The sequence below is a fragment of the Panthera tigris genome, chromosome B1, assembly GCF_018350195.1.
Source record: "Panthera tigris isolate Pti1 chromosome B1, P.tigris_Pti1_mat1.1, whole genome shotgun sequence".
In the NCBI taxonomy this organism is placed as follows: Eukaryota; Metazoa; Chordata; class Mammalia; order Carnivora; family Felidae; genus Panthera; species Panthera tigris.
Genome location: NC_056663.1, coordinates 28,065,240 through 28,087,908, shown reverse-complemented (window position 1 = coordinate 28,087,908; position 22,669 = coordinate 28,065,240). Strand labels below are relative to the sequence as shown.

Genomic DNA, 22,669 nt, shown 5'->3' with positions numbered 1-22,669 from the left:
TTTTCTCTGCTCCTCCCCTGCTCACTCTGTCTCTCTCTCAAAAATAAATAAACATTAAAAAAAAAATTTTTTTTTAATTTGAAAGATTCTGAAGCACATCTGGTCCTGAGGATTTCAGGTAAGGAAGTGTAGACCTGTATGAATTCAATTACCCCTACCACAAACCTGTGAGATAGAAGCTATTTTTCAAATGAGGAAACAGAGGGTTAAAGAACCCACCCACGGTAAAAAAGATGATTAAGTATTACAGCAACTCCAACAGTTCAAAGCCTGCATTCTTAACCATTACCTATGCAGACTTTTCCTTCTACATTACATAGATGAGATTTTTGGTTTTCCAGCCATAATTAACAAAATTAATGCAGAAATCCTTTTATTTTTTTCAATCTTTTAAAAAACCATCGTTATGCTTCAGAAAAAAAGTAATATATTTTAAGGTAAAAAAACAACTTTGGACACACTCTAATATTTTTAAAACCACCAACATCCTCCAGCACATTCCTCCAGATGCAGGTCGTTAGTCAACAGAACATTAAGTGTCACAACTGTCCTCCCTACTGAGGAGCTGCTGCTAGCATTATGAACAAAGGTGTCCAAGGACAATACCATGGTTAAAAAAAAAAAAAAAAAAAAAAAAGGTTATAGTGTACAAAAAATTAATGATTAAGAGTCATCTCACCAGCAAGGTGGGCTAATCGCCAAATCGTTCTATAGCCTTTCCCAAAAGTCCCGGTTCAGTCACTCCCATCACTCAAAATGCCATCCTCTCACCTTTCCCTCCTCCGGTTTCACGAATCTTAAATACAACCCTTGCAAGTATTTGGGTTCTCTGCGCCCCCACAACCTTCTCCCAACATGGCGCAGGCTGAGGCGAAGCTACCGGAAGTGGGGCTGCGCGCCAGATCCAGATCGGGCTTCCACCTCTGCGGTTGGCTCCTCCCAGAAGGCAGTGTCGGTGGGAGGAAGACAAAAGCCGGCAAAGAGATGAAGACCTGAGACTCAGCCTCACTGTTAACAAGACAGGAAGTGTTCCAGGAAGACGCAGGGTTGAGGGCGGAGGATGTGGGAAATGCAATTAAAATGGACAAGGGGGCGCCTGGGTGGCTCAGTCGGTTGAGCGTCCAAACTTCGGCTCAAGTCATGATCTCACAGCTCGTGGGTTCGAGACCCGCGTCGGGCTCTGTGCTGACAGCTGGGAGCCTGGAGCCTGCTTCTGTCTCTGTGTCTCCCTCTCTCTCTGCCCCTAACCCACTCACATTTTGTCGATCTCAAAAATAAACAAACATTAAAAAAATTTTTTTTAATAAATAAATAAAATAAAATGGACAAGGATGTGGGGTGCCTGGGTGGCTCAGTATGTTAAACTTCCCAATCTTGGTTTTGGCTCAGGTCATGATCTCACGATTGAGGAGATGGAGTTCCCAGTTAGGCTCTGCGTTGACAGAATGGGATTCTGTCTCCCCTCTTTCTCTGCCCACCCATTCTCTTTCTCAAAATAAACAAAGTTAAAAACAAAACAAACAAACAAAAAAAGCACCAGGCTGTGACTCGCCAAGAATGTTTACAGAAACAAGATAAAGCGCCACCAAATCGGCATTCTGCAGCTGCCAGTCAGAGGAGAGGGGGTGAGGGAGGAAAACCTTCCAGTGACATGGTAGTGTTACAAAATGCAGGGCAATGGTGAAAAGCCACTAAAGATCTGGAGAGGCAGAGAATAAGAAAAATGTAGTGTAAAGAATCTAAAATGTTTTGTATATTTTGGCTTATTTATGCCTATATCACCAGCGGGAACATTTGGCATATTAAAGGTCCAAGAAAGTATCCTCTAAAATTGTTAGTCCCTGCATGTTCTTTGGTCAGAACTTACCAGCAATCTTCTATACAAGTTTACTTGATTCTCTAATGATCTGTAGTCAGCATGAGGCAGACTATAAAGCTCTTTCTGATACAATATTAAGACAATACAGAAAATAAAAAACTAACACTGATGACAGATCTATCAAACATAAAATACTGGATTTTTTTTTCTCTTTTTGAAGGGTTCATCTCTCAGATTTAACAGCAAGGAATCACTTTGCTACTAAAGACTTTGAAACAAAGAAAGGATGGAAATTAGGCATTATGATGGAAGAAGTGAAATACTAGAGAGCTGAGTAGATCCACCACCTTATCCATCTTCCTGGACTGTACAGTATCTGGAACATTTCCATAAATGGGCAAGAAACACCCTGGTGCATCGACTATATAGGTATACCTGTTGTTTGTAAACTTGTAGGACATGAATGCATTCCCCACAATCCGTTCTACTGAACATTATTTTTTTTGTATCAGCATAATAGTTGTGCCAAGTTTGAGATGTGCAACTTTAGCTACCATAATGTTGCACTGCTTTCTTCTACATGGGTTAAAAAGTCCCATACTGGCTGTAATGAACATCAAGAAACAAACCTATTAAAAGTGAAAGAAAACAGGGACGTCTGGTGGCTCAGTCGGTTGAGTGGCCAGAGTCTTGATTTCCGCTCAGGTCATGATCTTACATTTCGTGGGTTCAAGTCCCATGTTGGGCTCCACGCTGTTAGTTAACAGTGCAGAGGTACTTGGGATTCTCTCTCTCCCTTTCTCTGCCCTTCCCCTGCTCATGCTCGCTCTCTCTCTCAAAATAAATAAATAAAACTTAGAAAAATATTTTTTAAGTGAAAGCAAACAAATTTAAAACTCTAGCTTTTTTTTTTTTTTTTAGGGGCACCTGGGTGGCTCAGTCAGTTGAGCGTCCAACTTTGGCTCAGGTCATGATCTTGTGACCATGAGTTCGAGCCCCACATTGGGCTCTGTGCTGACAGCTGAGAGCCTGGAGCCTGCTTCAAATTCTGTCTCCCTCTCTCTCTGCCCCTCCCCCTGCTCATGCTCTCTCTCAAAAATAAACATTAAAAAAAAACACTCTAGCTTTTTAGACAGCACACAAATCTCATATTTGTACACCCCAGGACACTGAAAACTTTGATGGTTATGGTTAGTGTTAAACACTGACAATTACTATATAATAATAATAAAACCATAAAACAAGTGTTGCTGAAGATGTAGAGAAACTGAACCCCTTCTGCACTGTTGTAGGAATGTAAAATGGTGCCCCCTCTATGGAAAACAGTACAGCAATTCTTCAAAAAATTGAACATAGAATTACCCCATGATCCAGAAATCTCACTTCTGGGTATACATCCAAAAGAACTGAAAGCAGGATCTCAAAGAGATGTTTCATGTTTACAGCAGCATAATTCACAATAGCCAGGGATGGAAGCGACCCAAAAATGCCCATCAACAAATGAATGGACAAAGAAAATGCGGTATATACATACAATGAAGTATTATTCAGCCTTAAAAAGGAAGGAAATTCTAACATATGCTACAACATGGATGAACCTGAGGACAGTATGTTAAGTTAGATAAAGCCAGTCACAAAAAGACCTACTGTATGACTCCACTTATGTAAGATATCTAAAGTAGACAAATTGATAGAAACAAAGTAGAGTGGTGGTTGCCGGGGTGGGGGGGGGGGGGGAATGGGGAAATGGGGAGTTGTTTAATAGGTAAATAGTTTCGGTTTTGCAAGAAAAAGTTCTGGAGATGTTGTACAACATGAATACGCTGACTCTAACTGAACTGTACATTTAGAAAATTGTTAAGACGGCAAATTATATCTTTTTTAAACCACAATTAAAATTTTTAAGTTATTTTTTAAAAAAAGAATCTGGCAATTAGCAAGACAGAAGTGAATGGGAGATTAACTGTAAGGAAGAACTTTTTACTCCTTTTAGAAAAACAGATCTTCAGTGGCGCCTGAGAGACTCGGTAGGCTGATTGCTCAAATTTGGCTTAGGTCATGATCTTGCGTCGTGGGTTCGAGCCCCGCATTGGGCTCTGTGCTGACAGCTCAGAGCCTGGAGCCTGCTCAGGATTCTGTGTGTGTGTGTGTCTCTCTCGCTCTCTGCCCCTCCCCCACTCATGTTCCCGCTCTCTTGCTCTCTCTCTCTCAAAACATAAAAACTGTTAAAAGAAAAAAAAAATTAAAAACAGATCTTCAGAATGTCAAAAGATTTTCCCACCACATTCCTTTTTTTTTTTTTTTTGGAGACAATCACTAGAAGGTCAACCTACTTAAGGCTCTCTTTGTAAATAAAATCAGTGCCTCCACATCATTATACTACCCTGAGAAAGGACTCTCAAAGGAAAAGATTTTGCTTTATGATCAAAATTACTTCATTTCTTGGAATTTGCCAATTCACGATTCCTCCAACTCGGCTTTAAGATCCAACAGGAAACATGGAAAAAAAGAACACATCCTTTCCTTTTGGCTTTGTGATTAAAGAGATTTGCTTTTAGATGATGCACACAAAATTTATCCTCCAAACATTATTTCCTTGAAGATGGTGACTGATTACAGTTCACGTTAGCTTCATCTAAAATAAGGAAGGCCAAAATAACCACAAGTACTATAGCATCAGACTATTTTTGATATTTCTAAGTAAATTCAGATAGTTCTCCACAGGAAAAAAAATTTTTTTAATAAGACCACATCTTCCTATCTCTAGCTCTGGATAGAACACAACTTACCCTAAATTGTAGCATATCCACGCTAATACCATCACTAATGCAAAGGGAAACAGAAACATAAAAAGATAAAACAATATAGTATCTGTACTTGAAATGCCTCTCCCTTTACCCTCCCACCCCACGTGTTAGGATAAAGAACTAAGTAATACCAATTGCAGAGGTAAATGGGAATTCTCCCTTTCCTCTGTAAAAAAAAAAAAAAAAAAAAAGGTGAAATCAAGTTATACTTTTGCTTCAACCCATATTTCCTCAACCCAAGTCACTTACTTAAAAGTTTCAGGTAAAATGGTGTTCATGTTTCAAAAATGGCATTTACCCGAAGGTCATTCATGTAAAATGGCAGCTCTTGTTTTTCTTAACCCTTGAAATAATGACTATCATCAACTTCTGATTCTATGGACTATCAGTCTACTCCACAACACAGGGAGGACAGAAGGGACAAATCTACTTATATTTTGCACCTAATGAAGGTTATAATAACCATCCTAAAACTTGGAAAGAAAAGTTGTAAGACAAGCAGTTGGCTTAGAGATTTTACAGACCAGGGTGCCTGGGTGGCTCAGTCAGTTAAGCATCCGACTTCAGCTCAGGTCATGATCTCACAGTTTGTGAGTTCAGGTTCCATGTCGGGCTCTGTGCCGACAGCTCCAAGCCTGGAGCCTGCTTTGGATTCTGTGTCTCCCTCTCTCTCTCTGCCCCTCCCCCCCCCCAAAAATAAGCATAAAAAATTAAAAAAGAAAATTTACAGACTATTTAGAGAACCCTGTTAATTAACTATTATTTTACCAAAAGCCATCGGGCTATTTATCAACAAGGGAAGAGGAAGATGAGAATGAAAAATATCCAAATTGTGCTCTAAGACAAACTTGAGCAGATAAGTCATTTCCTAAGTGAAAACAATGTAATTTCTGTTTGTTTTAAAGAGCATTCAAAGTTTAATGCAAAATTCTTCTGAAGTAAACTTGTTTATCTAACTGGAGAAGATCAATTTTAATGTTTGACCTATAATCCTGGCAACTCTAGGTCAAACTGCTATACATATAACAAAGATTGTAGACATTTAAAGGTTCATTACTTATTCAATTACATTCAGGAAACATTTATTAAGTGCCCAAGAGCAAGGATCTCTGGTAGTATAAAATCCAATCCTATCAATTCAACACAATGAATCCATCGCTTTCTTTTTCGGAACAAAAACACAAGCAAACCATAACTGCATGAAAGGAATGCAAGGGCACTCTAGGCAAAGCTGTGGCAAACCACACATACACCAGCCTTGGAGAAGCAAGGAGACAGGTAACTTGCTTAACAACAACAACAAAAAAAACTAAAGTCTTAAGTAACAGTTATGTTAAAGAAACAGGATACTTGCCAACCTGTTCTGCAGCTCTTATCAAGCTGTGCTCAAGACCACAAAATCCTATCTGAAGACTGGCAGGGACAAACAAGCTGGAGACCCAGACATGAGCAATCAGGCCTGTTAAGAAACTGGAAACTACAGCATATATAAATGGTTGAAGAAAGTAAAGATGTGTAGCTTGAAGGGGAAAAAGGCTCAGAAAAATCTGACAGCACATTTAAAATATTTTTAGAGCTCCCCTGTATAAGGAGTAGGTTTATTATTCCAAAAACATTTTTGTGCCTTGTATCAATATATTGTTGATTCAAATAAGCTTGCCAAAGGTTCTTTTTCTCTCAATGACTTACCTATGAAACCTCGAGATCATTCTTGAGGTAATCTTCCCTAACTCATCATCACCCTACCCCCCACGGACATACAACCCTGTACATACATCCCCATTTGGCTGCTGTCTCCCCTAGCAACCAGTTATCTATGCAGATCACCGACACAGTACTCTTGCTTCATAAGGATTATTTTTTTAAATGTTTGTTTATTTTGAGAGAGAGAGAGAGAGAGTGCGAGCGAGGGAGAGGCAGAGAGGGAGACAGAGAATCCAAAGCAGGCTCCGCACTATTGGCACAGAGCGCAATGTGGGGCTCAAACCCACAAACCATGAGATCAAGACAGAGCTGAAATCAAGAACATCTAACCAACTGAACCACCCAGGCACCCCAAGGATTATTGATTATGAACGGGATTCTAAATTATAGCAAAGGCATAGAACTTATAAAATCATGTATCATAAAATACTAGTAGTACTGGATTATAAAGGTCTATGATATTTATCAAAGAGAATTAACCAAATCAGAGAGCAACACACCTTAAAAGGCCTCCAGAGAGCATGTATTCTGAATTAGCACCTTCACAAGGAGTTAGCAACCACCTGGACCACATGGACATGTGTCTTTGAAAATTTGGCCCTTAGAAACATGTTTTAGGACATTTTTCATTTTGTATCATTCAGCCTTGCTTACACTATAAATTCCTTGAGGATGGAGAGGTCTTCCTTTCCCAGTCCCATGAGAGCTCTTAGTTGCTGGTTAAATGGAATTTCATAAACAGCTTGCCAATGCAAAAAAAAAAAACAAAAACAAAAACAAAAACAAAAAAAACAAACCTATACTTGGAAAACGAAATTGTGTTTGTGAGGAAGGAGTTATTTTTGCAAATATGGTAGAATCAAACACCAACTTCTTTTTCTGTTTTTAGTGGGCACAAAAGACCACTCATGGTTACCCCCACTCTCATAATAATCCTTGATACAACTAACTTCCTAAGGGTTGTAAAAATTAAAAGATCCCAGTTCTATTACTAGGCCTAATACCAATCACAGAATTTCAGAGTTACTTTAACTTGGAGACCGTCTAATGTAGCTCCCTGATTTTACTGCTTAGAAAGGTAAAAGGGACTTATTGATTTAGGTCTCTAAAAAGGTAAAAAAAAAAAAAAAATTGCTTAAACTACAAACAAGTAAGCTCGATCACCTCATAGAAGTCCCTACGTTGGTCCAGGACCACCTGAGATGCCTGAATGCTCATTTTATTCTTGAAGTCATTCATACTTGGAAGGTATCATTTAGAGAATACATAAATAGGACAAGAGTCATGTATATAATGACAAAAATCAGAACATGGGAGTTTAGGCCAACTCAATACTTACAATGAGCCAATTATAAAAACAACTACCGGGGCACCTGGCTGGCTCAAGCCAGTAGAGCGTCTGACTCTTGATCTCAGGGTCATGAGCTCAAGCTCCATGTTGGGCATGGAGCCTACTTAAAAACAACAACAAAACAAAAAACTACCATTTCATGAATTCCTGAGTACTAGACGGTTGATCTCATCCTATGCATATACTAGCTCACGTAATCATCCCCATGATTCTGCCACTGCAAATATAATTATCCCTGGTTTACAGATGAGACAAATGAGGCTCCTTTTACCCAAAGAAAAAGCCTCAAAACAGAGTGTGGGTTTAAACCCAGGCCTGTCTGACTTAAAGCCTGTGCAACACTATGTTGCGCTACCTTAAATACTATCTTGTGGTTCCTGAAAACTGTTTGTTCCGTTCCCTAGGATCACATCTCCAAATGTTTGGAAAGGCATACACAAGATGGAAGGTGGTATTGTTCAGTGCAACAGGCGAGGGTCTAGAAGCCTGGCCCACCAGGGTCCTGACCCATCATTCAGTGGTTCTGAATAACCAGGACACGCAGAATAGACAGGTTTTAAGAAAAGCTTAACAGGGGCGCCTGGGTGGCTCAGTCGGTTAAGCAGCCGACTTCGGCTTGGGTCATGATCTCGCAGTCCATGAGTTCAAGCCCCACGTTGGGCTCTGTGCTGGCAGCTCGGAGCCTGGAGCCTGTTTCGGATTCTGTGGATTCTGTGTCTCCCTCTCTCTGACCCTCCCCTGTTCATGCTCTGTCTCTCCCTGTCTCAAAAATAAATAAAACGTTTAAAAAAAAAAAAAAAAAAGCTTAACAGGGCAAACTTTAAGAAATGAAATTATCAGTTATTCCTAAGTCATTGCCCTTAAAATTCATAGAACCTGATAAACTATTCCCAACTACATAGGACAACCCTAGAAAGAAAAACCTCACCCTCCCCCCCAAAAATATTTTAAAATCCAAACACAGAGAACTCTAGATTTTGCCTCCCTTGTAGGTGTTTATTTTGTTTCACAATTAAGTGGCCATTGGAAGAATAAGTTTTTTCAAAGTTCTGGAAAGTCATCTTAAATTAGGCCCCGGAAAGAAATGGAATCTCTTTTAGTCATGACTCTTGTTTTCTTTAAAAGTTCATGTTTGGGTCAGCCAAGTTTTAAACGGTAAAATTATATTGCTGTGTTGTTAGTCAAGTTTGGGAGTGGGGCTGGGGTGAAGCCGCTAGCTATTTGGATCACTGTAGGGCAGCTTATCTGGTTTCTATACTGAAAGAAGGGTCTGTCTATTCTTAGGCAAAAGACATCATCATTTTAGAGGAGCAGAAGCTTGCACTGGATTTCTATCGAATGATCCACATGAGAAGACTCCAGAGAAGTCTAGCTCTCTAAATAAAAGCTGTTTTCGGAGTGTGTGTGATTTTTCTTGGGTCAATGGAATGTCGAAGCTAAAGGGTTTTTCTTTTGTTGTTTTCCTGTGTTGCAATTTAGCCAAATAGAAAACAATTGTGTAATGATTTTTTCCATTTATTTATTCCTTGCCTTATCCTAACAAGAATAAAGCGGTGAGTAACAAATAATGAATTTAAACTATTGCTAAGTTACAAATGAGCCAGAAGCTGTACTTGCTTTTATTACAATAGCTATTACCCTGATTTTAAGCTAGTCATACAAACCTGCACACCACACTCTCACACACTATTAATGAAACCCATCCGACTTTAACATTACCATCTTCTTTAACTACCTTCATGGACATAGTTGTCGCAGTCACAGGAACTAAGCAAGTTCCTCAGACTTCACAGTTCCAGACTTCACAGTCTGGGCAGGAATTAAGTAGGCCTTGCTATCAACATTTCCAGTGGACATTGAAAGAAGTTGTGAGCACCGCTCTGGTCAGTACCAGATCAGAAGAGATCCAGGTAAGGCTGTCTTGAGTAAAACAAAACAAAACAAAACAAAACAAACAAAACACACACACACAGCAAGGAGATGCAGGCTACTTTGCTGTTTTCCATCTAACCAAAGACTCTGAGCAGTTAACTCAGAGTTACTTCTAGTTGGAGTGTCAGTTTAAAGAACTATAGGATGTTCTGTCAAATTCCATTAACAAATCAGATTGGTACCCCCCTCCCCACCCCCCGACACATGTGCACACACACAAAAAAGTAGTCTTTGGGAAGTTAAACCAAAAAATGTTTAAGCTCTCACTTGATACAATAGAACTGTATGATCGGTAATAACTATACTGATAAACACCATTACTAAAAGAGCTACAAGTTAATGGAAGCAGACCTTGGTTCCTTTTAAAACCAATTTTATGTATTTATAGACTACAGGTAAATCATACCCACAAATCATCACTTGCCCATGCACTGCAATTATCTGCTTCACTTTTCATTGCTCTCATTTTAAGAAAAAAGCCTTGTTTTACTTGTCTTTAAATTCCAGCCATTTACACAACGCTAAGCACATGGCAAGTGCTTAATTTATCTTTTTGGACTAAAAGAACACATAGGAATTTTTAAAATTCATAGCACTTTTGGGGCACCTGGGTGGCTCAGTCGGTTAAGGGTCGACTCTTGATTTTGGCTCAGGTCATGATCTCACGGTTTGTGGGATCAAGCTCCACATCAGGCTCTGTGCTGATGGCATGAAGCTACTTGAGATTCTCTCTCTCCGCGTCTCTGCCCCTACCCCACTCCCGTGAGCTCTCAAAATAAACTTTAATTTATTTTTTTAATGTTTATTTATTTTTGAGACAGAGACAGAGCATGAACAGGGGAGGGCCAGAGAGAGGGAGACACAGAATCTGAGGCAGACTCCAGGCTCTGAGCTGTCAGCAGAGCCTGATGCGGGGCTTGAACTCACGGATGCTGAGATCATGACCTGAGCTGAAGCCGGACGCCCAACCGACTGAGCCACCCAGGTGCCCCATCAAAATAAACTTTTAAAATTCATAGCACTTTCATCCATATCTAAGTCAAGACAATAAAGATGAGACGAAGGCTACAAATCTGGCTTATTCAATATGATGTTAATCCACATATTGTTAAACACATGTAAAAGAATCACTGAGACGATTACCCCACTCTATCCAGTTAGTAACGGAGCTACTCCAACTCAAACAGGAGTCTCTCCACACGGCCTTTTTAAAATGCTGTCACTATTGCATTTCTGTGGACATATTTTGTAATGTACTTTAGGGGAATGGATCAAAAATTATTAAATAATTCATTAAAAGATTGGCTTTCTTTATAAGATCTGAAAAATGTGCCCCAAAAGTACATCTCAGGGATACACATAACGAAGCCTCTTCTTTGCTTTCACCTCTCAAGCACAGTACGCTGTTTCCACGTGACAGCAGAGAATCATGACATCGACTTGTTTCTTCCCTTCAGAGATACTACAGGCACAGAGCAAGAAGTAGGATTCTGGCCTATGCTGCCAACAGTGGCAAAGGGACATATGTGATTTCACATTTTTTAAAATTTGCCAAGTTTATGCATAGGTTCTATAACCATACAGTTAAACCTCAAGTGCAGTTTTAGAAATCAAAGTTATTAGGGCTAGGGCACTTATTATAAATTACTATTAGTTTCTTCTAAAGCACTCTCCCTCTTTTGCTTTAAAAATATTTTAAAAAGCACAAATGGACCTACATCTTGAAGGAGACCACAGCAAATGTATATACCATTTCTTAAAACTATAGAAACCTGGAGAGAATAGTACAATTTATTGGGCTGCTGAGCTTAAACTATGTAGACACCAAGAAGCCAAAACATGAAAGGAAATGGCTGCAAGAAGTTGATAAAAGGGATCTTGCTGGGTGACTTGAGGACACAATTGCTTAAGAATGTATTGAGACTGGGGCGCCTGGGTGGCTCAGTCGACTTCAGCTCAGGTCACGATCTCCCGGTTTGTGAGTTCAAGCCCCATGTCAGGCTCTGTACTGACAGCTCAGAGCCTGGAGCCTGCTTCAGATTCTGTGTCTCCCTCTGTCTCTGCCCCTCCCCCACTTGTGCTCTGTCTCTATCAAAAATAAATAAAATTTTTAAAAAATGTATTGAGACCTACTATAACTGGTTAAACTTTGATTATAAAATAAGATTACAGACTGTTCTTCTATTTCACTACAAAAATTGGGGAACATGTATATCAATCATTGGATGGTATGGTTAAGGTTTCCAACACTGTCATTAACTTAATGGTTTTGCTTTTTTTAAAGAGGAAAACAACCTTTCCAGGAGGCCTGGATTTCACGGCTTTTAATTTAGGCAAAATTCAGTTTTGAAAGTACAAAGGAGATGCTGCCTAGGGAATCCAAGAAGGCTCTCTAGAAGCAAGCTTGTGCTTGAAGACAGTCAGGCACTCCTGCACAGAAAGTGGCCGCCTAGGCACTCCAACGTGCTCCCCGCCCCCAGCCACCCAGCCACACATGTGAATCCACGTGAGGACCAATGGCATAGTTCCACATCCATGACATAATGTCATATGGCAAATCACTCCATCTTTTGGGACCTCAGTTCCCTCATTTGTAACAGAAGAGGCTGGACTAGTCCCAGTTATAAAGTAGGACTATCACAGTCATGAATTTAGGAGGACGCCTCTATCCTGCCTACAAATCAAACACCCTAAGGAAAGAACTCCTTCAGTGATGTTTTTCTCACCACCTATGACTTGTCTTAAAAGCAAAGCAAATGTATGCACTCTATTTCCAGTAAAACAAAACAAAAAACAAAAAAATAAGTTATATTCCCCTAGTACCTACTTCTAAGAGGCTGAAAGCCCTCAGATAAAGGGCAGTTAACACTGATACAAAGCAAAGAATCACAGACTGTAGGGAGGTGCACAACAGCACGCCTCTTTGGGGTGCCTTACAAATGTTAGATTCATTTATCTCATCTACGCTGGGATTTAAACCTGGAGAACACAGAATCTACTAAGCTTCTAGATCTCTAGTGTGATCTCCAATTATGTGGATTTTTAAGAGCTTTCCCATACGCTCAATACTACTTAACACTAAGATTAAACGTCACAGTGATTAGCACTTGAATATTTTGCCATGGGTCAGGCACTACCTACATTGACTCCACCCTCCTCTACCCTTCCCTGTCTCACAAGCCTACAGCTAAGGAAACAAGAGGCACAAAAAGACTAGCTTCATCCCAAAGTCCCAAAGCCAGAGTCTGAATCCTGGCATTCTATCCCCATGACCCACCTGTTTAAATGCTGGATGGCAAACATATCAAGCACCTGACAATGCTGGATGATCAAAGATGATTAAGACAAGCACTCGGTTTACAGATGGCAGAGGCTGCCAAACATATAAAAAATAATTACAACATGATATGTGTGCTGTAACCCAGGCCTTTAAAAACTGCTGTGGCAACAGAGGAGAGAGAGACTGCCAGGGGAGTTCAGAAAGGCTTTCATTGAGCTGGGTATTGAAAGATGAGCAGACATTCCTGGGGTACAGGAAGAATGGAAAGGCATTCTGGGTACAGAACAGCATGTGCCAAGGTACATAAAGGTGAGAGAGCTCCAGTGTGCCAGGTGGGGAGGGAAGGCAGGGCAGGAATGGGGAGCTTTTACAGACTAGCGAACTGGACCCCTTTCAGCATTTGTTCCTATCTGGCTATGGCAGCTAGAAAGCAGGGTCCCCTTAACAGCTCTCTCCTACAGTGACAATACCTGGTAGGGTCTGAGGGAATGTTTTTCTTCTCTTCCAAGACTCACTTCCCCCAGAGTCAATAAGACTCTAAAGTACAAATAGTCCTGGGATGCAAGCAGTAATATAATAAACCAACCAGTTAGCTGAATTTTAGAGCCAGGCTATCTAGGCAGTAGAGGGCACACAGAAGAAAGGGCAGTAAATTGGCCCCCATGATGAATTGCCATAAACTCGACAGCCTAGGTGCGTGGTCCTTAAGGGGTCAGGAACAGCAGTGTGTGTGTGTGTGTGTGTGTGTGTGTGTGTGTGTGTGTGTGTGTGTGTGTCTGTTTTCTGAGGAGAATACCAGTACGTTTCACCAGATTTTCAAAGTGATCCATGGCCCGAAAAAACAATCAGCGCTCTCCATACAACTTCTAACACCTATGGCAACCCCCTAAGACACGACACACCGCAAAGCCCTCCCTCCTTCTTGGGCCTTACTTAAAACTCTGACAAACACTGTAACTTCAGACTCTGTTCAAAAGGCCTTTAAGATCTGAGGTTGTTATTGCTTGCCTAACATGATTCAGGTCATAGCCTACCACCTGTTCAGAGCCCCAAATGTTCATGATTTACCTATAAGACAGAAACCCTCCAATTTCTAATTTTTCTAAGGAAAACCTTCTCTCTAAAACGGTGAAAACAGTGACGAAATTCAAGAAGCTGGATCCCCAGGCCAGGTACTTAATTAACTTCTCAACTAATATTTAAAAGAAAACTTAAAAATAAACCACACTTCAGTGAAACACACTTTAATTTTCTACCACAAGATTAAAAGGATGACTGGCCCCTGAGGAATAATCATCACCCTGGAGTCTGAACACATGAAACCTTGTTCACAGGTTGGCGATTTGGGCCCTGGTGGAACATAAACAGTCAACCCAGCATCTGTCATCATCATCACATGACGACACACATCACCAACCTTTCCACATACATATCTTCTGTTGTTAGACTTCACTCGATTCCTGTTCAGCCCATGCTGCCATCTCTAAAGCAGTGCACAGGTCAAGGCAATATAGGCAACAGGTCATGAAAGAGACAGAAGCCTTCAGGTACCTAGCATGCCAGGTGGCAAGGAGCAGATGGTGGGTAAGAATATCAGTGCTGGGAGTGGGGGAGGTGGTGCTGAGTGGCTCAGTTTAGCATCTGACTCTTGATTTCAGCTCAGGTCGTGATCTCGTGGGTTCGAGCCCAGTGTAGGGTTCCCTACCCACAGCTCACAGTGTGGAGTCTGCTTGGAATTCTCTCTCAAAATAAATAAATAAACTTAAAAAAAAAAAAAAAAAAATACCAGTGCTGAGGGGCACCTGGGTGCTTCAGTCAGTTCAGAGACTGACCTTGGTTTCTGCTCAGGTCATGATCTCATGGTTCATGAGTGCAAGCCCCACATAGGGGCTCTATGCTAACACCGAGGAGTCTGCTTGGGATTCTGTCTTGGCATTCTCTCTCTCTCCCCCTTCTCTGCCTCTCCCCTGCTTGCTCTCTTTCAAAATAAATATATAAAACTTAAAAAAAAAAAAAAAAGTCAGTGCTGGAGTCAACAGTAGCCCAGGTTCAAATGCCAGCCTTATGATGAAGCTGTGTGAGTTCAGGCAAGTTACTTACCCTCTCTTCTATTTCTTCAAGTATAAAATGAAGATCATAGCTGTGCCTTGTTATAGGATTGTTATAAGAACTTAGACGTTAATGTTTAGAACAGTGTCTGGAACCTAGCTAGTATTTGAGAAGTATGCTAAATCATACCGTAATTCCTTGGTTAAGGAAACTAGCTATTCCAACAAAACTGAGAAAGAAGGCAAGTCCAGTAACAGGCAAATATCCAGAGTTAATTTAATATTCAATGTGAAATAAAACACCGAAAATAATCACCACACTGCAAATACTTTAACCGTCAATGGAATGAAAAATATTTTAAAAATCGGGAAAGCAAAATTAAACTCAAGAGACATTCAGTGATGTCCTACCACACGTTAATAACCATGCTGGATATTAGGGATAAACAAGTTAAAGTCATTGTACATACACATCTTAATTACACAGGAACAGAGAATACTGACAGAGTAAGACTCATGCTTACATGCACGGAAATATTTTTTTTAATTTATTTAATTTTATTTTAATGTTTATTTTTGAGGGGGAAAGACAGCAAACGGGGGAGGAGCAGAGAGAGAGAGAGAGAGAGAGAGAGAGAGAGAGAGAGAGAGAGAGAGAGAATATGAATCCGAAGCAGGCTCCAGGCCACCCAGGCACCCCTACACTGAAGTATTATTGAGGAATGCGGACTGAACTTTTGAAGGAGGATAGAAATTTCTAAAGTAATAATGGAGTAAAGCATTACTATTTAATAATGGGCTGATGCTATTCTTGTGTTTTCTCTGGGAAAATAATGCAAGAGGCACAGAAATTTTGGAAGCTGAACAGTGCCAAGGAGAGCCAATGATGTAATTGTTATTACAGCATAAACTGCTCTTAAAGTTTAGTATGAAGTAAAAATAAGAGCTTCCTTTCTAGATCAGATTCACTGTGCCATGTGTTTTGTATACATTACCTTGTGATTCCATGAAGCTTTATCATCCTCATTCTCTTACAAAGAGATGAAGAAACGAAGGTTTAGAGAGGTTAAAAGTCACTAGCAAGCATAACAGACTATGAACCTAGTTATGAGTCCAACATAACCATGAACCTTCAGTAACTAGTTTATAATTAGGTGTCCAATGTCACAAAATCTCAGCCTACTGATTTTTAATAACCTGTCCTCAACCACTTTTCAAGGAGAACCCCTTTCCAGATAGCTCTGCATGTGCTGAACACATTAAATTCTAGTGACACACTTTCTCCCTAATTTTTGCTACAATCTGTATCCAACCCTACTTGTAGATCTCGTTATTCCCAATTTACACAGGAAGAACTAACCTCAGAAACATTCAGTAGCTTGCCCAAGATAATCGCATTCAAAACCTACAATGGTGCACTCCCAAGCTCAAAGCAATGGAAAGCTCCTCTCAATTTTCTGAATGCAGATCCAACAGAAGCTCTTCACCATCATGCTGTTCTTCTCAACTGACCCGTGTGACTCTGTCCCTGAAAATCTAAACTAAGATATTCTCTTTCCAGGATGTCCCCTCCACCCAACTCTTGGCCAATTTACTCCACAGATTCTGTGGTCCTGACAGACACCAGTGGGCCAGAGCTAGAAGTAGAAGAGGAAAGAAATGAGGAAAGGCTGTAGGGAAGAAATGGAAGAAGTGGCCATTCATCCCACAGTGGGTTTCCCCTCAGTTCCTGGAAGCCTCACCCATGCCAAAAACTCCCAGGTTTCCCCTTGCAGACCCGTGCTCACCAGGTTCCCTCACAGGTAGCTAGGCAACCAAAGGCAACATACACAAAGAGCACAGAGCTGCCAAGTGCTACCCCGCAGGGTCTTCAGACGAAAGCAGAACCGGGGGCCTATAAATATCCGCAAGGTGACAGAACACACAAACAGATAAGGGACAAATACTACAGATGTTTTAGAGTCTGGATCTCCAGCCACAGTAAGAATAAAGACAGGCCTGGTAAGGCACTGGTGGACAAATAACTGGATGGCTGGGAAACCAGATAGCAAAGCCCAGGGCGACTCAGTACCGGGGATAGATAGACCACAAGTGAGGCTGAACAACTCTTATTACCACCACAGGAGGGTCTAAGGCATGCACTTTGTAACATGCATTGCAACTGATCACAGGCCTTTGAGGCAGGTCCTGGTTCTCAAGGCCACTTTGGATACATGAAATGAACAGATAAATTATCTCTACAAAATGAACTGTGAATTCCACAGGGGCTCACGGCAATAAATAGGAGTCCCTGCTGTAAAGAGTTTCCTCTGGCACAAACAATAGACAAACAAATATTCATTGAAGATGCAACTTTGTTTCAGCCAAACACATCTATTCAATACCATGAGGAACTTGTGATCTTTCCATTTCTTTTTAAAGAAGGAGCTGTTTTCATTTTTCCTATGGCTGCTTGGGTGTGAGTTTAGTTTACAACTGAGAAGTGAAGACAATGAGCCCAGTGGAAGGATTTCCAAAATCTACTCTCGGATAGGTCTAAATGTTCAGAAACCTACACTGGTGTTTCTCTTGCACGCAAGTTCCCCCCAGAAGGAGGTGCCATGGGATCCCATGCTTCAACAAAGCCTAGATTTGTGTATAAAACAACAGATTAAATCCTACACAACGCAGCCCAAACACTACTGCTTCTAAGAATTTTCCTTCAATTTCCAACCCAGGGATAACTTGTATTTTTATCTGGTATAGCAACTAGCCTTTTCTAACTCCATGTTTATTAATACCTTCCACTTCGCCCACGCGCTGTATAGAGGGTACTGCATGTAGTAGGTACCCAGAAAACTTCTCAGAAGTCATCTATGTGATGTGCTTTCACATTTAAGAATACTAAATACTGTATTTGGATAGGACATCCGTACTTCAAGGAATCTTTAATGGTTAACACATATGCACACACAAAAACACTTTGGAGGATGCATGAAAACGTCACTTGGAAGAGAAAGCCAAATAATGCCTCCATTTTCTTTAAGAAACTTACTTTAAAAATGATTGCTGCATAGGGGCCTGTCCAGAACTAAAGTTAAATTAGCCTGGTAGCTGCTGTCTGGTGATAACTTTCTTCATGCCAGGAAGTTGGTGAGTATGTGATTAAACATGTTTCCGCCCCTAGCTCCACCCTAGATGCTATCAGTTTGCTAACAGAAGGTTCTGCAGCTGACCAGCTCCTCAAACCACTCCAAAAAAAAAAAAAAGAAAAAAAGAAAAAAGAAAAACAAAACTGTGCCAATTTTTTTTACACAAGTTAATTATAAACTCTAAATCCCCTCCCATGTGTGTACTTTCTACTCCTCTTCACAACACGCACCAATGTAAAGGATGGGGAAAAATGGCCATTTCCATGACTCCAAACAAATATTTTAAACTTATGAGATTGCTAAAAATACTAACTACCCTGTGAATTGATGCCAAGTTTTTTTTTTTGTTTTTTTTTTAAGACAGCATGCATGCAAGCAGGAGAGAGAATCTTAAGCACACTCCACGCTCAGTGCGGAACCTGATGTGGGGGGCTCAATCCCATGACCCTGGGATCAGGACCTGAGCCCAAATCAAGAGGTGGACGCTCAACCAACCGAGCCACCCAGGCGCCCCTGACTGAATGAATATGAAACTCGCAAAGACTTGGCAGACTTGCATGAGCATTTTCCTTTTCTAAACCTCTATTCAAGCTTTGTTAAAGTCCTTAAGTTGATTCCTTGAGTGCTTAATTTTCCCAAAGTACAATTTTTTTATTCATGTTTTTTTTTTTAACGTTTATTGACAGAGAGAGAAAGAGAGACAAACAGAGAGACTGTGAGCTGGGGAGGGGCAGAGAGAGAGGGAGACACAGAATCTGAAGCAGGCTGGAGGCTCTGAGCTGTCAGCACAGGGCCCGACGCAGGGCTTGAACTCATGCACCGCGACATCATGACCTGAGCCGAAGTCAGACACTTAATGGACTGAGCCACCCAGGCACCCCCTCCCCTCCAAAGTACACTAACTTTTTCGTTGACATAACAAAAAAAAATCCCCCAATGGAGTTTTGCTAAAAGTTGGACCCATGATCAGTTCAAAAACTGAGAAATACTTCTATACTTCATGAAAAAGTTCCCTATCTGGCTCTATGACCTTAAATCTGCCATTACATACCTTTCTGGTCTTCGATTTCAATTAGTGATTGATCTCTTTCAACTATGATACCATACTTCTTTAGTATTGTATGATTTTAGAACATTTTTAACACTTTGAATTGGGCTTTGCTATTTGGTGAGGAAAGTCCCCCTTCACTGTTCTTTTTCAAGATTTTCTTGGCTTTATATACATTTAGAAGTCCAGTAGAACTTTAGAAATAGTTTGTCAATTTTTTTTTTGTCAATTTCTTTTAAAAATACTTTGAAAGTTTTATTGGAACTGTATTTAATTTGTAAACTTGGAAGAAATGGACAACTTTAGAATACCATCCACGAATATAGTCTTTATTTTCATTTATTCAAGTCTTTTATGTCCTTCAGAGTACAGTATTCTTCAGGTAGGTCCTGCAAATTTGTTTTTACTGCCCCTCCCCCCAAAACTGCCTTTTTCATTGTTTTCTAACTGATTATGCTGGTACACACTGCTTTCCTGGGATTTTGTGTTTATCTTGTCCACCCACCTTACTAAAGTTTGTTATTAGTTCTATTTTTTCTTTTCGTCCAATTGATAAGCTTGGATTTTTAAGGACATAGTCACGCTGACAGTAACACTGACAGCTAGAGCCTATCTTTGAAAGACCTGAAGAAAAAAAAAAAAAAAAAACTAGGAAAAATATTTCCAAAATACTTGTATTAGACAATGTTTACAATCAAGACTGCCTAGAAATCAATGAAGACAACCCTAATAGAAAAATATCGATAACTAAATTGTTTAAAAAACTGAAAACTGGTAAATGTATTAAAATGGTAACTTCATTAATAAAAATACAAATTAAAATAAAATTTTTTTCAGCCAATGATTGAAAAAAAAGATAACATCTATGCTGGAAAGCATATGGAAAAATGAATGCGCCACATTATAAATTGGTAAGTCTTTTTAAGGCAATTCAGCATTATCAAAGAATTAAGGGCAGGGCACCTGGGTGGCTCTCAGTTGGCTGAGCGTACAACTTCGGCTCAGGTCATGATCTCACGGTTTATGGGTTCAAGCCCCGCATCGGGCTCTATGCTGACAGCTCGGAGCCTGAAGCCTGCTTTGGATTCTGTGTCTCCTTCTGTCTTTGCCCCTACCCTGCATGTGCTCTGTCTCTGTCTCTCAAAAATAAATAAATGTAAAAAAAAAAAAAAATTTTTTAAAAATTTAAGTGCACATAACTCATCCAAAAATTTCATTTCTAGGAATCTTTACATTATACTCAAGTTCTAGAGTTAAAGAGTAAATTATACAATGCCTTATAGTTAAAAAAAAAAACCTTAAGAATCCCATAAACTGTCCAATTATATGTAGTTCATTTATTCAAATCCGCATAATATACACAAATATAAATTATATTTACTGATGTAGCATATGTCCTAAAGAACACATGGACAAAATTTCATTTTTGTTTAGGTTTATTTACTGAAAGAGAATGAGCGGCGGGGGGCGGGGGGGAATTCCAAGCAGGCTCTGCCCTAGCAGTGCAGAGCCCAATGTAGGGCTCAATCTCATGAACCACAAGATCATGACCTGAGCCAAAAACAAGAGTTGGACGCTTAAGCAACTGAGCCACCCAGGCTCCCCAAATTTTCCTTTTTTAATTGTAAGAATATGTATGGTTAAATTCTAACAATGCATAAAATACAATTCTACTTTATTAGAAATACCTCACACCTGTATCTGTATATGAAGATGCTTCCTGCAAATATCATTAGTAACAACAAAAACACTAGAAAAGGCTTGATGTCAGTCAGCAGGAAATATATTATGGTACATCCAGTGAAATACCATACAGCTATTAAAAAGAACGAGCTACTGCCATACACTGATATGGAAGATCTAAGATTTACTGTCAAGTTAAAATAGAGGGAGCAAATCATGTATTGCATGTTAGAAAACATTTTTATCTGCAGCATCTAAATGAAGAGAAAGATGCATATTAAAATATGAACTCTGATTACACTTGTGCAACAGAATGAGGATGGGAGACTGAGAACATGAAGTTATTTTCTGCATGTACTTCTGTAGTTTTATATCTTAAATAACAAGTACTTACTACTTTGTAATTTTTTTCACAGAAAAATGAGGAGCCATGGTATTTATGGTTCTCTGCAACTTTCTAAGTTTATGAGAAACAGGTGTTCTGAGGAGTCTCCATGTTGATTTCAGCTACTGATAATCAGTTATCTGGTACTGAGTAGTGAAGATTCTCACGGACAGTGAGAAAAAGAACAGAGATGGCATCCAACAATTCCAAACATTCTGGTAAAAGCTTAAATACCCAGTCAACGTGATCATTTTCGTTCTGTGTCTCTATGAAAGTAAAATATCTCAACATTTTAACAGACTTTTCGGTGATCACGAACGCAAGATTTTATTGTATTCTTAGATAAGGTCAAAAGATCTATGTGTTCCTATGAAGCACAAGCTTCCCCCACCAAAAGAAAAACAATAAATGGAAAACATCAAGAGGGCAGAAGGAGAGTAAAAGAGTGGATCTCTAAGACTGGAGAGCAAAGAACGTTCTATTTCCTAGGGATTAACATTTACACAAACACTGACTACACTAATGGAGGGCCTTATCCACACTTTATCATTTTGTTTAGTTTATCTGGATGATGATGCGAAACAAACCCAAAATGAAGGAGGGACATGGCTACTATCTACGCAACTCTTCCAACTCATAAGTCACCGGTATATCCAGACACCAGACTAAGTCCTGGTTCACAGGGATTTCCCAACTCTGAAAATCCCACGTTGCAATAGAACAGGCCTTGAAATCTTACAAAAGGGGTTCATTGTGTTGAATTAAAACGTACCCCTACACACACAGTAATTTTAAGCAGAAAACGAACACAAAACCAAACTGACAAACCCCAGAAGAACTTATTTTAGATGAAGAAATCAGATGTTCTCCCCTCTGTACGATGTGCTTCATGCACAGTTCCAGCAAGGAGCCATCCCTCAAAGTCTGGCGGAAAAGCAACCTGAAACACGAAATACCGCAGGCCGTCCACGTGCCGAACACCCAGCTAGGCACAGTGTGTACGCGCACTGCCATCTAACACATCAAGCAGTTGACCTCATGGTCCTAGCCCGGGTTTTCTCAAAAACAAAGTCATCGCAGCCTCCCAACCAAGCCCACTCCGAGACTGGTCTTGATCCCTCCCCATCCCCCTGAAGCCTGTTCCCAGAACCTAGTGTCTGACCTGGTAAGTGATAAAAACGCTTACCGAATAAGTGAACAAGATGGCATGTTATTAGGGCAGTGTGACAAAAACCCAGTCTGCGGGACAAAGTATTGCAGAGGAGACTACCTGGCAAGGGGGTGCCAAAGGTTTTAAGCAGAATGACAGGGCACATTTCCATCGTTTTGAAAGGTTACCCTGACTGTCCCGAAGAGCTAGGACCATAGGGAGGCACAGCTGGTAGGTATAGCAGTGCAGAGAGCCTTGCTGGTAGCCTGAATGGAATGGTAAGGGAGAAAGGTGGAGAGAAGTCAACAGATTTGAGATTGGGGAGGCACAA

At 40.3% G+C, this 22,669-nt stretch overlaps 1 protein-coding gene and 1 long non-coding RNA gene across 4 annotated transcripts in view; one reads left to right on the top strand and one right to left on the bottom strand.

Moving 5' to 3' along the window:
* The window catches only part of RBPMS (RNA binding protein, mRNA processing factor), a 166,694-nt gene that overhangs the window by 119,474 nt on the left and 24,551 nt on the right, over window positions 1–22,669 (bottom strand). The gene's annotated exons all lie outside the window — the stretch shown is intronic.
* LOC122237864 lies at window positions 16,776–22,481 on the top strand. 2 transcript variants are annotated; one of them, XR_006216566.1, is made up of 4 exons: window positions 16,776–16,942; window positions 17,968–18,073; window positions 19,958–20,031; window positions 21,220–22,481. It is a non-coding gene; the product is annotated as an uncharacterized LOC122237864 (long non-coding RNA). The 2 variants fall into 2 exon arrangements; XR_006216565.1 differs by having other exon boundaries at window positions 16,776–18,073.